Source organism: Hemicordylus capensis, chromosome 6, assembly GCF_027244095.1.
Source record: "Hemicordylus capensis ecotype Gifberg chromosome 6, rHemCap1.1.pri, whole genome shotgun sequence".
NCBI classification, from domain to species: Eukaryota; Metazoa; Chordata; class Lepidosauria; order Squamata; family Cordylidae; genus Hemicordylus; species Hemicordylus capensis.
This window is the reverse complement of record NC_069662.1, coordinates 116,751,491-116,767,396: the sequence shown is the minus strand read 5'-3', so window position 1 is coordinate 116,767,396 and position 15,906 is coordinate 116,751,491.

The following is a 15,906-nucleotide window of genomic DNA, read 5'->3' as shown; positions in this document are numbered from 1 at the left end:
AAGCCATCAGGGATGGAGCAGCTCTAATCTCAGCAGGAAGTGCCTTCCACAACCCTGGGGCAACTCCCGAGAAGGCTTGCCTTTGAGTCTCCAGCAGACAAGCTGGCGGTACCCTCAGATGAGCCTCCCCTGAAGATCTTAATAGGCAGTGGAATTCATACCTCAGGAGAGTGCAGTCAAATGGAGAGCTGAAACACAGTGTTTCTGTGTTCTCCAGTGAACTGGCCCTCTCATTAGAAAGCTAACCCCCTGCCCCACCAGCCAGCAAGCCAGCATGAGGATAAGAATGTGCTGGGTCTTTCTCATCGCTTTGCCCAGGACTGCAAGCCTGGTGGCATCCTTGGTTACAGTGAATCAAACCCCAGGATCCCTTGCTTGCCTTAATATACATATCCCCTCCCAGGAATTCAATAAGATCTGTTCCTGGAGTACCAGATAAGCAGCCCCGGCCCTTCCGTGATCTGGCAACCAGTGTCTTCCCCCTGGATTCTCGGGCATTTCCCTCGGTCTGGTTTCCCTGCTCCTGCACCTTTGTGTACATTAAGACCAAAGAAAGCACACTGCATAGATAAGATCTGAGACCCTCAGAAATGGGACTAGATCAGGTGTTAGGTCAATGAAAGGGCTCCTTGCATGTGTCTGTATTCACCTTCTTTTATTTAAAGTGTGCTTTCCCCAGTGCCATTCCATCACTTTAACTGCAGAGTCGCGGCATCCCTATTGCCAAGCAGCTGGAGGAGGAGCAAGGGAATGACAGAGGGCAAGGCATCAGCTCCAAGAGGAACCCAGCGAGAAACATGGCTGCCCTAGAACTGACACATTCATGGGCTGCTCTGAGCCAGTGTCTCTGTGGTGGTGGGAGGAGTTTGCTCACAAAACCCAGGTTATAGTGGCAGCAGAATTTGGATGACACAAGGCTGCCTTCTAACCTCAGGGTTCAGCAATGAAACTCACTACAAACAGAGGGTTCAAATGTGGGTTTGGGAGCCAAAATGGAGTCGCGGTTGAGTGACGAAACTACGGCTTCACACTTTTGGACAATCACAAACTCAAACCTCTGCACATTTACCTTTGCTTAGGCAGATAATATATAAATATATAAATATATAAATATATAAATATTTATTTATTTATTTATTTATTTATTTATTTATATAATTTAATGTCCAAACTGGTCCTAAAACCGCCCATTAACCATGGATGTGACCATGAAATTGACCAAGGTCTTTTATGTTCAATTCCAGCTCTGTCCACTAGATTCTGATGACATTGATGATGATGTTGTCCCAACAGTCATTTCTTCCCTTGCTAGACTTCTTGCCTCTCCAAAATTATGAAGGTTTGGAAACAGTTTTGACAATATTTTTCACGAGCCTTATATTACCTTATAGCCCTTTGTTGTCCTCAAATGCTCTGGAAGTTGCTCACATCCTCAAGAAGATCTGAAATCAACATCTAGCAGAGGACCAAGGGGCAGAGTTTAGGATAGTCCCACATATGATAATATTAGAGTGTTTAATAGTTTCTATTAAAAGACAGGCCCAAAAGACAGACAGAGTTTTAAATAAATTATATCACATTATTCACATTCTTTTATAGGAGAAAAGGTAAAGGTTCTAACCTTTCTCTAAGGGAGGAAAAACATTGACGGGAGAATAATTCTGCTAGGTGTAATATGAGCTGAATATTTCCCGGGGGGGGGGGCAGAAGCAGTTTGAGGATGAATCTGAGTTAAAACAATGACTTTCAGGGGAAAGAGTTAAGCAACTCCTCTTCATCCACCTTTCATCTGCTTCTGTCTGAGGCCTCTAGCAGTATTCTTTTAAATAATTTTTTAAAAACTAGGGAAAGTTAAACAGAAATCCACAGAACATGTAGTTTGGCTAAATGATTAAAATTAAACTCTGCATTTCATGGGCAAACCCTTGGTATCTCCTCCACTTTTTATCTTTAATTAGACAGGAAAGCTCATTTTAGATAGCAGTAGTGTTTTATTATCTATTTTATTGCTAGCTTAACCAACATTCAAGCAGTTAGGTAACTGGCCCGTATAATGTCATACAATAATAGTAGCTGTGGGTTATAGTGATTTTATATTTGTGTTAATTGTTAATAAATGCCTGTTCTGTCTGCCTTGGGAATATTTATATTGTATTTGTCTCACTCTCCAATTGTTATAATGGCTATTAATGTGTACTTCAGGTTACACATTTCTGTGAAATACTCTGGAAGCTATATGTACATAATAGGTTAACAAGGAAATAGTATCCAATCCAGTGATTTTGACCTTTGGGGCTAATCTTAATCCTACTTTATTCTTTTAGTTTAATTTACTGTTCACACTCTCCTCGGAAGCCAATTTAGGGTGTCACTTGAACTAACAAATACTATTTACACTGAAATTACTTTCCCTGTTGACATTATTATAACTATTCGCTGCATGAAAGAAGGTGATCAAGTCAACTGAAAACAGTCCAATAAAAAGCAAACTTGCTATTTTAAATGGCTCGTGGATCACAGCCTAATCGCTTCAACAACAATGCAGTTAAGCTAAAAATGGTGACTTAAGCCGATATATTGCCATTGAAGTTCATGAAAACAAATTACATCTTTCTTAACTTGCGTCTGGATTAGTCTGAGCCTAAGGGTGCCTCCAAAGAACTCTTATCACACTAAGCACTTGAACCAGTGAAAACTAATGAGCATCCTATTCCCATCTGGCAGCCTGGCCTGATGTGAGCTTTTTATGCAAAATGTATTCTCCTCTTCTCTGTCACCACCATCCCTTTGTGCTCTATGGGCCACAGTTTGAGAAATACTATGCTAGTTCTTGATTTGTGTCAGGTGTTTTTAATTGATAAGTGTATCAATTAAATGTTAGGGTTTGTTGGTTTGTTTGTTTGGGTAGTTGGTTTTAATAGAGGAACAGTCACTTTGCTTCTTTGTCCTAGTATCTTTGTCCTGCATTTTATATCAGAACAGTGACAAACGGCAGGATGTTTTAGGATGTTTTCATCACGTCCAACCTTGTTGTCCTCTCCTGTTCCATTTTGTTTAGCTTGCTCAGCAAGCTAAACAAAATGGAACAGGAGATGATTGCTCAGCAGAATGTGACATTCTAGTTGGTCCTAATAAAGATATTTCTCTATTTGGCATTTTTTTTTCCCCTAGTAGAAGGACATGGCTACCTATGATGTTAACATAACATTGTTTGCCAATGCTCTGTGGCAACTCCTATGAGAGAGTATAAGTTTTTGAGTCACTACCAATGTGTTGTGATCACAACTGTAAAGAGTGGGTTGGCTAGTCTTGTCAGTGTGGACAGGATTGGTCTTCACTCTTGCAAGGTCAGCTGAACTAATCTGAGATGTTCATTTTCTTTCATTCCTCTCCCTTAGATTGAACTTTATATTTATGTTAATAGTTTTAATTTAATTAACCACAAAGCAGGGGGGGTCTGGATGAAGAACACAAGAACAAGCTCAAGATACATAATAACAGCTGAAAAAACTGGACATTATACATTATACTTAAGGGGGGGGGGAGCTCACGTTTGTTCCCGCACATAAATCCATGTAATCTAGAGTTAACCACATCAAAAAGGGAAGATGGAAGTTGACACAAAGTGGAAGTACTGGGAAGACTGAATGAAGAGCTGGGCATCTGTGATGGATTCTCTGTCAAATCTGGTTCAAACATTTTCTATAAATGAAGAAGCTATTGCCTTTGCTGTGGGGGAAATGGCTGATGCTATGATGTTCAAGAGTGGAGGATTCCAAAACCTAAATCTAAGTCTTATGAAGCAAATCTTTCTTGGAACACAAGAAAAAAGATGACCATAAAATAGATGGCATTGGTTGTCTTTATATCTGACTGAGACATCTGGGCTCCTTTCTTTTCTGCATGGCATTTCCAATGTCAGTCTAATGGATGGGGAGGCTTAAATCTACCTGATTTGGGAATCTATTGCAATATTTACAGGGGGATGGGATGAAATGCCTGGTAGATCAACCTTTTGGGGTGAAAACTGAATCACAGCCTCTTGAGCCAGTAGAGAATTGGATGGCATTAGAATGCACATTTTTGCAATTTCTGAAAAGATATTCTTCTACCACCACTGCAACACCAAGCATGGCAAAATTTAGTAATACATTTTCACAAAGAGCTTATTTATAGGGAAAATCCACTGGCTACTGAATGCCCTGACTTATGGAAAACATGGGCCAACAATGGATTATTAACTTAGCATGATCAAAAACACAGCACAGAAACCTTTAAGCAATTCTCAGTGCTGTATGTAAAAATATAACTTGCCTCCAAGTTGTGGCTTGGCAGTACATAGAAATTAAGTATAGCTTAAAAGCAAGCAAGATTTGGTCTACAAGTTTGTAACCATTCTGTACTTTTAAAAAACCTAACATGTTTTTGTATGCACTTGCAAATAAGCATATTCAATCATCGCTAGAAGTCTGGTGGATAGCTATATTAGATAGATATGATTCATTTTGGTTTTTGACCAATATAGAGAGCAGTACTATCATCTGTCAAAAAAACTGACTCTTGATATGTGTCTGAGGTTGATTAAACAGAAGGTGATGCTTGGGGTCCATCAGACATGTGAAATAGAAATTTCTATAACTGCTGGAAATGTCAGCGTGAAGGCAGGTTTGGTACATTTAAGAGCTGCAGTGTTGTTTTCCTTTTTGGAAAGACGTGATACTTAGATTAAAGTTGGTTCTTGGCACCTTGCACTCACTATATCCCAACGCTGAAGAGATCCGCTGCTGTGAAAAATGATTGGCTCATGAGAATCCAGCCACTCGCTGTGGCACGTCTGTTGTACAGCTTGCTTGCCCCAGCTCCTTTGAATGGTGCACACAGGGCTAGGGGGCGGAGCTTGGAGATTCATTGCATCTCCTGCCTCTTCAGCCCCTCAGTCCATTTAGGGAAGCAACCCCTCCCACCCATCCCTCTTGAGTATAGTGTGGGCCAGAGGCGTAACTAGGGAAAACAGCGCCTGGGGCAAGCACTGAAATGGTGCCCCCCCGCCCCGCCCCCCACATACTACATTATACTTAGGTTTTTCCTCACAAGCGCCCGCCGCCAAGCCAGGCCACTGACTGGCCGCCAGGTGCCAGCAAAGCAATGGGGGGGTGCGGGCGGCGCGGAAGGGACCACTCGTGGGGGAGGGGGCGCCGATGCTCTCCCTTGACTGCTGCAGCGCTGCTGCACTGAGCAGGAAACATTTGTATTAACAAAAAATTTAAAAAAAATTAAAAAAAATTTTTTTTGTCATGTCAGCGCCCCCCACGTGACCAGAAAAGATGGCGCCCGGGGCACGTGCCCCCCCCTGCCCCCCCTATAGTTACGCCTCTGGTGTGGGCTCAGCTGGTCATCGTGTACAAGGCCGGGTAGGAATTTGGGGGGCAAGGAATTGGCTTGTGGTGCAATCCCTCCCCGCCCTGCCTCACCTCACCTAGCTAGCTAGGCCATCCCGGTCAGGCACCATGTGGATGACAATAACAGTGTAGGGCTGGTGAGCACCTTTACAGCTTCGCGGGAGGGGGTGATACTTTGTGCTGATGCCTGACATTAGGTTGGCTAGGAAGGGCAGCTTCATCCATAGATGAAAGGGGCTGCCTGGAGCCAAGGTGTTTCGCCCATGGTGTTTTAGGCTGGGGCTCACACCACTGATGGTGAACCTCTAGTTACCACACTGTAGGGGGTAGAAAGCCACCTCCATATGCTCTACATATTGTAAATAATACAGTTATAGCCCTTTATTACTAAAGTTCATGGCTCGTGTCTTCATTTGTTTGGGTGCCCCTTTGATGGCCAAGTGGCTTATTCCATTAGGCTGGAAAACACCATCGAGCAAAATGAATGGTGAATCTCGGTCCGTTAAGGAAAAGGTAGAAATGAGATATGGCCAATAGGTTTAAGGAAATTAAGGGAGGGGTGGGATTTTCTCAATTTCTTGGGAAATTAATTGAAGTGAGTTGATTGGCTGGCTTTCCCTGGCAAGAATGTGTGCCCCACCCCCTCCCACGTTGTCTCTTTCTCATTTTCTTTTAGCTCTTCCTGTCTTTTCACTTTCCCCTTGGATTGGGATGGGTGGGAGTTCTATAATGGGGAGTGATTGAACTAATATATGGTGAGTGCCTCATTCAGACAGGATTAATTAAGGCATGGGGAGAAGGTGACATTGTCAATGCTGATATGATAGTGAATCATTCTTGTTTATTACTTTAGGTATCAAAAAATAAAAATAAATGGCAGTAAAGTATACTAGCTTAAGCCACACAGAACATCTCTGTGTTAGTACTTGATTGCTCCCCTCACCCCCTGCCACAGCCCCCCTCACCTCAGAGATCTCTCCACCCTCACCTGAGCTGCACTTCTGCTCCTCCTCCTCCATCTCGTTGCTTCCATCCTCATCACCCCTCTTGGTCACGCCTCCATCCATTTACTCCATCCCTCTTACCTCTCTAGGTTGTGGCTGTAGTGTTGCTGGCACCTATTGGCCAAGCTGCAGCCCCCTATCCTCAGAGACCTCCCCATCCTCACCCGAGCCCTGCCCTGCTCCGCCCCACAGGTGTAGCAGCAGCAGCGTTTGACTGGGCCCTTCCTCACTGCTGCCACCACCATGGCCACTCGTTCCCCTCATCCCTTGCCTGCCTGCCTCCTTCTGCCAATGGCCTCGGTAACTCCAAACAACAGCAGTAGTTGACTGGGCCCTTCTTTGCTGCCGCCTCCATGGCCACTCCTCCCCCACAGGCTGCTGACAGGCTTGGGCCCATCCCTCGCTCTTCCTTCTTTCTCTTTTCCCCTCCCTTTTTCCCCTGCCTTTCTCTCTCCTACACTTGCTCTTCCCCTCTGTCTTTCTCCCCCCTCTCCTTTCTTGAGTTAAAAGATCTTGTTCATCTTGTTTCCTCATCTAATTCACACAATGGCAGCCTCCTTCTCCTGAAGGGACTCCTCTCTCCCTCCCAACCCCTCTCTTCTCAGGCCCCTTCCTACTATCCTTATATATAGAGAGAGAGAGAGATTCCTCTCCTCTACAATCAAGAACATCTTCTGACCAGTAACAGTTGCATCCAAACTGACCTTAACCATCACAGGCTCCTCCTCCCTATCTGCATATGAAATCTCCACTGCCCAATCACCATGCTGCTTCTGCTCTCACAGGCTCCTCCTCCTCTTTATCTGCATATGGAATCCCCACTGCCCAGTCAGGGGCTTCTGCTCGCGAACTCTCGCAAGAGCAGCCACACATAGGATTAGCCATGGGTATGCCTTAGAGAATTATAAATATATAGATATAGATACCAGGATCTAAAGAGAGTGAGATATGTCATTAAGTATATTGTGTGATTTGAATTTTTATGTCAGAGACCATCAAAAGCAATCAGTGAAAATATCTCTTACAACAAACCTGAAGAAGTTTAAAATGAAATAAGGAGAAACCACTTTGCAGCATACAGAATGCTTATAGCAGGCTATTAAGGGTTGTTGTTGTTTTTTTTTTAATTATATCTGTGATGAAATGAACTTCCTATTTTTTAGTTGCAGTAATTTTTTCAGTAAAATCTGTCATTATCTTGGTGCACATCTCACAGATGCCTTAGGACAGTCAAAAATTACATATTGCCTCTTGTTCTTTTAATTTTGCAAAATACAACAAAGCAGTCCACAGGTTCAGTTACTTCACCCCAGACTTGCACTGGGTAACTTGGGGATTTCTACAATTACCTAATTTTTCCTGTTATGTAATACATGATTCTCTGTTTAAGGGAAACAGGAAGTTTTATTCTGAATTTGCTTACAGCAGATTGAAACAAAAGTGAAGTCTACAGTATTCTTTTCCTCCAACAGCTTCTCTCAAAATTAAAAGTTGTTAAGGTGAATGGGCCCCCTGTAGATGGGTAAGACATTTGTTTTATAATTTTTTCATCACTTAAAAAAGCAGTGATAGGATTGAATAGGGAATGCTTGTGACACTTTGCTGGGCATTAGAGGCAAAAGTCAGGGGAGAAGTTTAAAAGTGTCCTGACCCTGAAGAATGCAGGTCAAAAAAAATTAAAATAGATAACTCTGTGTCTTATTAATTCTGCCTCACACAAAGGCTATCAAAGGCAGTGTTACTGGCACGGGAGCTAAAATACATTGCTATATCAACATGATGTCTGGGGTCAATTTGGGGGCCTGTGCCACAGATCATGACATTGTCTTTGCAGTGGTACAAAAGCTGTCCCTTATCCTAAAAATGTATTTATTAATGCAAAAGTTCATAGGTTGGTCAAAATCATGAAAACTAAAAAAACATAACTAATATAAGCTTGTTACTTAGCTCTTATGCATTAATATTTTCAACATCATATTTTCAGATGGACCTTCAGACTTAAAGAAAACTGAGCCTGACAAAAGTACCTACAGGATTAGCATGCAACCAACAGGCTGCCCTCTTAAAAGATACAGGACAAACATATGTAACTTTTACTATTCTTCTGAACAAATTCAGAATTCATAATGAACCATCTTTTAGCTCATTTCCAAAGAACAGTCTGTTTCCAAAAGTCGTTTATACCACTAATTGATCTTAATTGTATGGTAGCTTTGGAAACTGTCTGATTATCTGCCAACTATATTGTCTGTTCTTATCCTTGTTGTCTAATGACTTGCAAGCTAATGAGGTCATTACTTAACATTGCCTCCAGGTATGGTTCTTCACTGCATCAAAAACCAACTTTTTTTTCTTCTAGACTTTATTAACAAATTCCCACTTGCAGATATATTCTTAACAATACTCCAAATCAGATCTTAAGATCTTCAACTGTACTTTAAATAAATGCTCCTCCCCACTGAGCTATTTCACAGTATATTCTGCTGTGTTATGTATGTAATTGACAGAAACAATTGTCATTTACCAGCTGCATCAAATACTCAGTGTGCATTTAGTAAACTGATGTAAAAGCAGGAAATTTTAATTTGAGAAAACTTTAATACATTAATATTGCTATTCTACCACCTTCTAGGCTCATCTTTCCACCTGTATTTTGTTTCACTTTATGGGAGGGTTAACGTGTGTGTGTGTGTGTGTGTGTGTGTGTGTGTGTGTGTGTGTGTGTGTGAATTTAGCAAATGAGTGCATAAATACAGAGGATTGCTTTAAAGCAGAGGGTGTTGTTCTTTCTCTCACGTATACCACTTGAAGTCTCCATCTGAGATGTAGCCACTAAACTGTTAATAAAATTTGAATTACAGAATTTAGAGACCATCTAATGATTCTTAAAGGAAACCCTACAAATATTCTCCAGTCAAGCAAAAATGAAGTTTTAAATACTATTCCTGGTCTACTTGTCCTTGACTACCTCCATCACATATATACCTCCAAACCAATCTGTTTTTATTATTTTGAATACTGAAAACTTTCCTCTGATTGGTTTGTGTACCCCTTTTTCTTTCATTGCCTTATTTCTCTCTCTTTCTTGCTTCCTCTCTTATGCTTGGCATTAGCAGTAACAAACCAGGAAACCATCATAAAAATTCAAATAAGGCAACGGATCAAACTATACTGGGGATATATAAATGAAAGTCAGCTTCAAACCGCTAACAAACAGAATTCTGCTCAAAGTGAGAGAGATATTTTATGTTTTTGCCCTAGAGAGCAAACATCTTTCTGCCCAAAAAAGGGACACCATCAGAAGCCTCCTTCTGAATGATACATGGCTATATAAAATCTCATGCTAAAAGAAGGATATGTTTTTTCATCCAGCAGACATTGTATCCATTTCTGTTTTATGAAAATACAATGTGATTCAGCCTCACCTCTGAGAGGTCAGCTTAAGCTACAGATTATTACTTTATGAATTTGGAGGAGCTTGGCAAAAAGTAGCCATGCAAATGTAGTGTTATTTTCAAATAAAACTGTCTTCTAGGATGTCACGTGGTTTACAGTGAGACCATAATAGAAGAGCTTTTCTCAGCACATACTTCTGGTGTAATATCCATAAGTATAGATTAAAAGGCTAAAGCCTTTCATATGCGTTTCACAACAGTGTGCTAAGTGATAGATAGATAGATAGATAGAGTCATTAACCAGCTAACAAAAAATCAATACCATGCAAGTGAAAACAAGCACTTGCCAAAATTAGTATTTCCCGCCACCCCCTTTTTTTAGCCTCTTTTTTTTAAAAAAAAGTCCAAATAAGATAATTAACTCAAAAGCCCAGCCCGCTTTTGCACAGTTGTGAGAACTGCCAGGCTCAGTGGGGAACAAAATGGGGGGCTCCATCAAGCCTCCCGGCCTCAGGGATCTCTCCAGTGTGCCCCATGCATTCGCTCAGGGCATACGGGGACTTCCGGGGGCAATGCAGCCCCCAATCCCCATCACCCCACCAGCCGATGGAGCTGGTAGTCATAGGAACATAGGAAGCTGCCATATACTGAGTCAGACCATAGGTCCATCTAGCTCAGTATTGTCTACACAGACTGGCAACGTCATCTCCAAGGTTGCAGGCAGGAATCTCTCTCAGCCCTATCTTGGAGAAGCCAGGGAGGGAACTTGAAACCTTCTGCTTGTGTGGGTGGCCAATCCGGCCACCTAGGGTGAGTGCTCTGCTCATGTGCGGGGAGAGCGGGCTAAGCCTACTCTCCCTGCACTAACCCTCCCGGCACTACACACAAATCGTGTGAAGCACCTCAATATTTGGTTGTTGCTTTACAGGAAACAAAAGTGCTGTGGTTATGTTTTCTGACTATACTGTATGTGAATGTTTCCTTTTGGCTACACTATTGGTACATGCTCTCCATTTCTCTGAGAGATGAGAAATCCAGGGACAGCACTACAAACTTTAGTTTACTCTGTATATAGCGTAGTTTGTGGTAAAAGAATATTACATTAATGTCTTGGCCTCCTTCCAAGTACTGAGGAGAGCATGTGTGCTTTCTCCCCTCCCTTTTATTTATTTATTTGTTTAACATATTTGTATACCACCCACTACCAAAGTCTCTAGGCGGTTTACAGCAATAGAACCAAGAAATTTTAACAGTTAAAACATATAAAAAGATCAAATTAAAATATCCATAAAAACTACCAAATAGCTAAAAGGTTTGGCTGAAGAGATGTGTCTAGTTGTTTCCTAAAAGCCAACAGGGATGGAGCAGTTCTGGTATCAGCAGGAAGTGCAATCCACGGCTCTGGGGATACTACAGAGAAGGCTCTCCTTTAAGTCCTGGCGGCATTGTCAGACAAACCTCCCCTGAGGCTTTCCTTTCACAACCTTGTAAGAACTAGGTTTTAAGCTAAGATATACTGACTGCTCAGGCTGAATGGCAATGTGAACCCAGGTCTCCCCAGCCCAAAACTACAGTACATTGGTTCTCAGGTTTTAAAAAATTATTATTTATAGCTCCCTTTCCCTACCTCATTTGAGATTTTGTCACCCACTCACCCAGTTTGGAGAGATCTTTTTGGAACTTCTCACAATCTGCTGTGGATTTCACTACCCTAAATAGTTTAGTGTCATCTGCAAATTTGGCCCCTTCGCGGCTTACCCCAACTTCTAGATAATTTATGTACAAGTTAAAGAGTATTGGTATTAGTACCGATCCCTGGGGGACCACACCTTTTACTTCCCTCCATTGTGGAAACTGTCCGTTTATTCCTATTCTCTGTTTCCTGTCCTTCAACCAATTACTCATCCACACATGAACCTGTCCCCTTATCCCATGACTGCTAAGTTTTTTCAAGAGCTTTCAGTGGAGAACTTTGTCAAAAGCTTTTTGGAAGTCCAAGTATACTTTGTCAACCAGGTCACCTTTATCCACAGGCCTGTTGACATTCTCAAAGAACTCCAAAAGGTTAGTGAGGCAAGACTTGCCCTTGCAGAAGCCATGCTTGTTCTCCTTCAGCAAGGCCTTTTCTTCTTTATGTTTAAAGATTTTGTCCTCAAGTATCCTTTCCTTCAATTTACCCAGCATCAAAGTTAAGCTGACTGGCCTGTAATTTCCTGGATCCCCCCGGATCCCTTTCTGAAAATTGGAGTTCCATTGGCTACTTCCCAGTCCTCTGGTACAAAGCCTGATTGTAGGGACAAGTTACATGTTTTTGCTAGGAGATCAGCAATTTCACATTTGAGTTCCCTCAGAACTCTTGGGGGGATGCTATCTGGCCCTGGTGATTCATTCATTTTTAGTTGTTAATTTTTAGTTTTTCAAGACAGTTTAGAACATCTTCCCTTATCACCTCAAATTGGCCCAGTTCTTCAGCCTCTAAAACTGAGAAGCTCAGTTCCAGGGAGGATATATGGTCAATATCCTACACTGTGAAGATAGATAGATCCAGCAGGGCTGTTCTTATGTTCTTATGAGGGGATGTACCTTCCTCTTCCACTTTGTGGGCTTCTCAGAAGCATCTGGTTGACCACTATGGGAAACAGGAAGCTGGACCAGATAGGCCTTTAGTCTGATCCAGCAGGAGTCTCCTTATGTTTTTGTGTAGCTCAGGCAGCAGTATAAAACCAGATATGAGTGTCAGCAGTTTTAAACATGTTTATATAGGCTTAAACAGACATTTCCTAAGCACATAATCATAAAGTAGGATGTGCATACATTTTGTAATGAATGAAGGCTTTAAATGAATGGTGCCCATGTGTTTCATTCGTAACTATGAATGCCAGAGATTGTTATACATTTATTTGTTATGTATCCATTTCATTCATTATGTCTCCTTAGCCCAACTAGGGGCGTGCATGAACCAAAAATCGCGGTTCAGTTCAAATTCTGAACGAACTCAAACCGAACTGCATGTTGCTGAACTGGTTCCATTGAACTGACCAGACGGTCCGGACTATTTGATCGAAACGGTTCAGCATGCCATGCTTCACCAGCACCATGCTGGTGCCAGGCTGTGGGCATGGCTTCACAGATCAAGGAAATCGCTCACAAGGCATGGGGGGTTCTACAGGTCCAGCACATCCAGCACTGACCTACCACCACCGTTGCTACAAGGATCACAGACTTCAAGCAGTGCTCCCTGGTAGTGCTGCTGGCCTTTTAATTTTAAGAGCAGCAGGGCCTGGCATGCCTGTTGGCAGGCAGAGGAAGTAGGAAGTGTGCAGGGAGGGGCGTGGCATTCAGTCAGGGAACACACCATGGCGCGCTGGGTAAGCCCTAGAGCATAACTGCTGTTGGTGCAATGTCTGAATGCAGTCATAGTTTCAAGGTCATACTGACCTGGAATGGCTGTCAGTGCTGCCACTCACCCCTCCTGCCCAGACCAAGTGCACGCAATCCCTCTTTACCAAGCTGCCTGCACGGTGGCGGTGGCTAAAGAGGGATTGCATGCGCTTGGGCTGTGCCAGGGGAGGGCGAGTGGCAGGGCCGGCTGCTGCACTGGGTGTGTAAGGCCCTTAAGCTGCTTCTCTCACTGCTGCCACACACACACACACACACACACACACCAGACATCCACTCAATGCCAAACCAGTCTGCCCGAATCTCAGACCAAACTGCCCCAGGTTTGGTTCACGATTGAGCCACTGAACCGGCATTGTTCAAGGCGAATCAGTACGGCATCAAACAATTTGTGTCCACCCTTTAGCCCAGCCAGAATAAGCCAGAGGTTGCAGGAAGGAGGGCAGAGAGAGCAAAGAAAGGGAGAGTCACACCATAAATGGTTCAGTTTTCAATTCAAACAATGTTAGCAAAAGTGTCCAACATTTTGACAGGTCTTATTCTTATGCAAAACCCTCCAATCAAGTGCCTAGGGGTGGGCTTATGGAAATCTGTAAAGCAGAAGCCTAGATTTTTCCTTGTGCAAGTTCTTTATCTTTGGAGACTAAGAATTTGCAGGTTCTCCTTTTAGTCTGTTCTTTGTTTTTGTGCAAACAAATAAACAAACAAACAAAACCAAATCAATTATGTCCTATAGTTCCTTTAGGCATTTGCAGTCCGCTCCACACTGTGTTTCCCTGTCCTTTCCACTTATCTTAGTTAAGAAAATAGGCTGTGAATCTGTCCTTTTAAAACTGCCTATTAAGACGGGTACTCTTTTTTCTATCTGTCTAAAATTTGATCTCTTTGAAAAGTAGTGGAATGCCTGAATATTTCATGGAAACTGGAAAGAAAACACCAAAGTTACAGGCAGCAGAACAGCAGCTGTGTCTCCCATTGAAAGTAACAGAGAACTAAATAAGGGAGAATAATGAAAGCAAATAATGAAAACAACAACATGAATGTGACTTAAATGAAATAATATCTACAGTAAATGACATTTTTAATAGCAACCGCAAATTAAATAACTGTACAAAAAAAATTCTTGCACACTCTTGTAAAGCCTTTACTGCTAGTTGGAAACGGCCTCATTTAAAAGGCTGCCCATAAGTGAGGAGGTTAACTTAGTTGGCATGGAAAAATACACTTCTGGCTCCTGGAACAGTGCCTAGAGAACAAAATGATTCCTGAGAATGAAGAAGTTGACTATCACTGGTCTAAAATGCAATCACACCTAATAGACAACATAAAGCTTCAAACACTGGGTTATGTTGATACATCCATCACTATCCAGCACAGCACAAATTTTATCACAGCAATTATGTTTAATGGAAGCATTTTTTTAAGGTTTAGTACCAGTCTCTTGTGGGCCAGAGGGCTGATTTTTCAACTTTTCTGCCATTCATTCATTAAATTTATTAATGTAAATGTAGCTCCCATGTCATAAAGCCAGATCTCCCTCTAATGAAAGACAATGGCAAAGTTCCCATTGACCTCAGTGGAAGCGGGTTTAGGTCCATAACTTTCATATATTATGCTTTAAAGTGACACTATCAGGAATACTATAATCAGATATTCTTTCATTATATGTGAAGCATGACATGTGGCTACACAGAGCAATAACCATAATTAGTGGTTTTAATGGTGCAGATATATCTCTACTAATTAATTCTGAATTCCTGTTATCAAGAAGGAAGTCTGAGCAACTCCTTGCATATTATATAACTCTAAGGCAGATGAATGTTTATCATGTTTCAGTCCAGATGCATTTTGCACAATTGGTGTGCAGATACAATGAAAGCAGTTATACTTTCTGAGAAGAGTTATTGATAGCAGCCTTTTTTGTGTACTACTTCCTGTATAAGTGATTCTGAAACTTTGTTTTATTGTAGATCATTGTTCTGTTCTGAAGGCCACTTGAAAGTCTTCTAAATCAAAACCCATTTTCTTCTGCACTCTAATATGGCTGCACTGACAATATGAAGTGAGAAGTGTATATGCCTGGCGGCACTGGATTCATTTCTCAGTCAGAAAACTGGGTTTTAATTCAGCATTCACCACTGAATGCCTTCACTTTATTTTTGCTAAAACTCTGGAATCTCCTGAAAGCCTCTGGTATGAACATATGGAGCTGGCTTTTTCTGTCAGACCATTGTCTCATCCAGTCCAGTAATGTCTACTCTGATCAGCAGTGGCTTTCGCAGCAGAGGCCTTTTCCAACCTTGCTACCTGAGATCCTTTTAGTGGGAGTTGCTATGGCTGGAACCTGAAAGCATGTTCTCTGCCACAGAGCCTTCCCCAATGAAGCCTCATTAAAACTAGTCGCACGCTTGGTCCATCTGGTCCCAAGATTCCCAGCCTGTGGTATTCCAGATATTGCTGAATTACAACTCCCATCATCCCCAGCCACAATAGATGTGTTGCTAGGGGTGAAGGGAGTTGTAGTTCAGCAATATCTGGACTACCTCAGGTTGGGAACCCAGATCTAGCCCATTACTAGGCTGGTCCTCATGACCAGGTAGGAGAGAGTCCAACCAGGTTCCTAGCCCTGTGTATGCTAGCTGAAATCTGGGTAGGACGGTGGCCACCAATCCACATCATGTATCCAGCACTGTATCAAAGGTGGAAGAA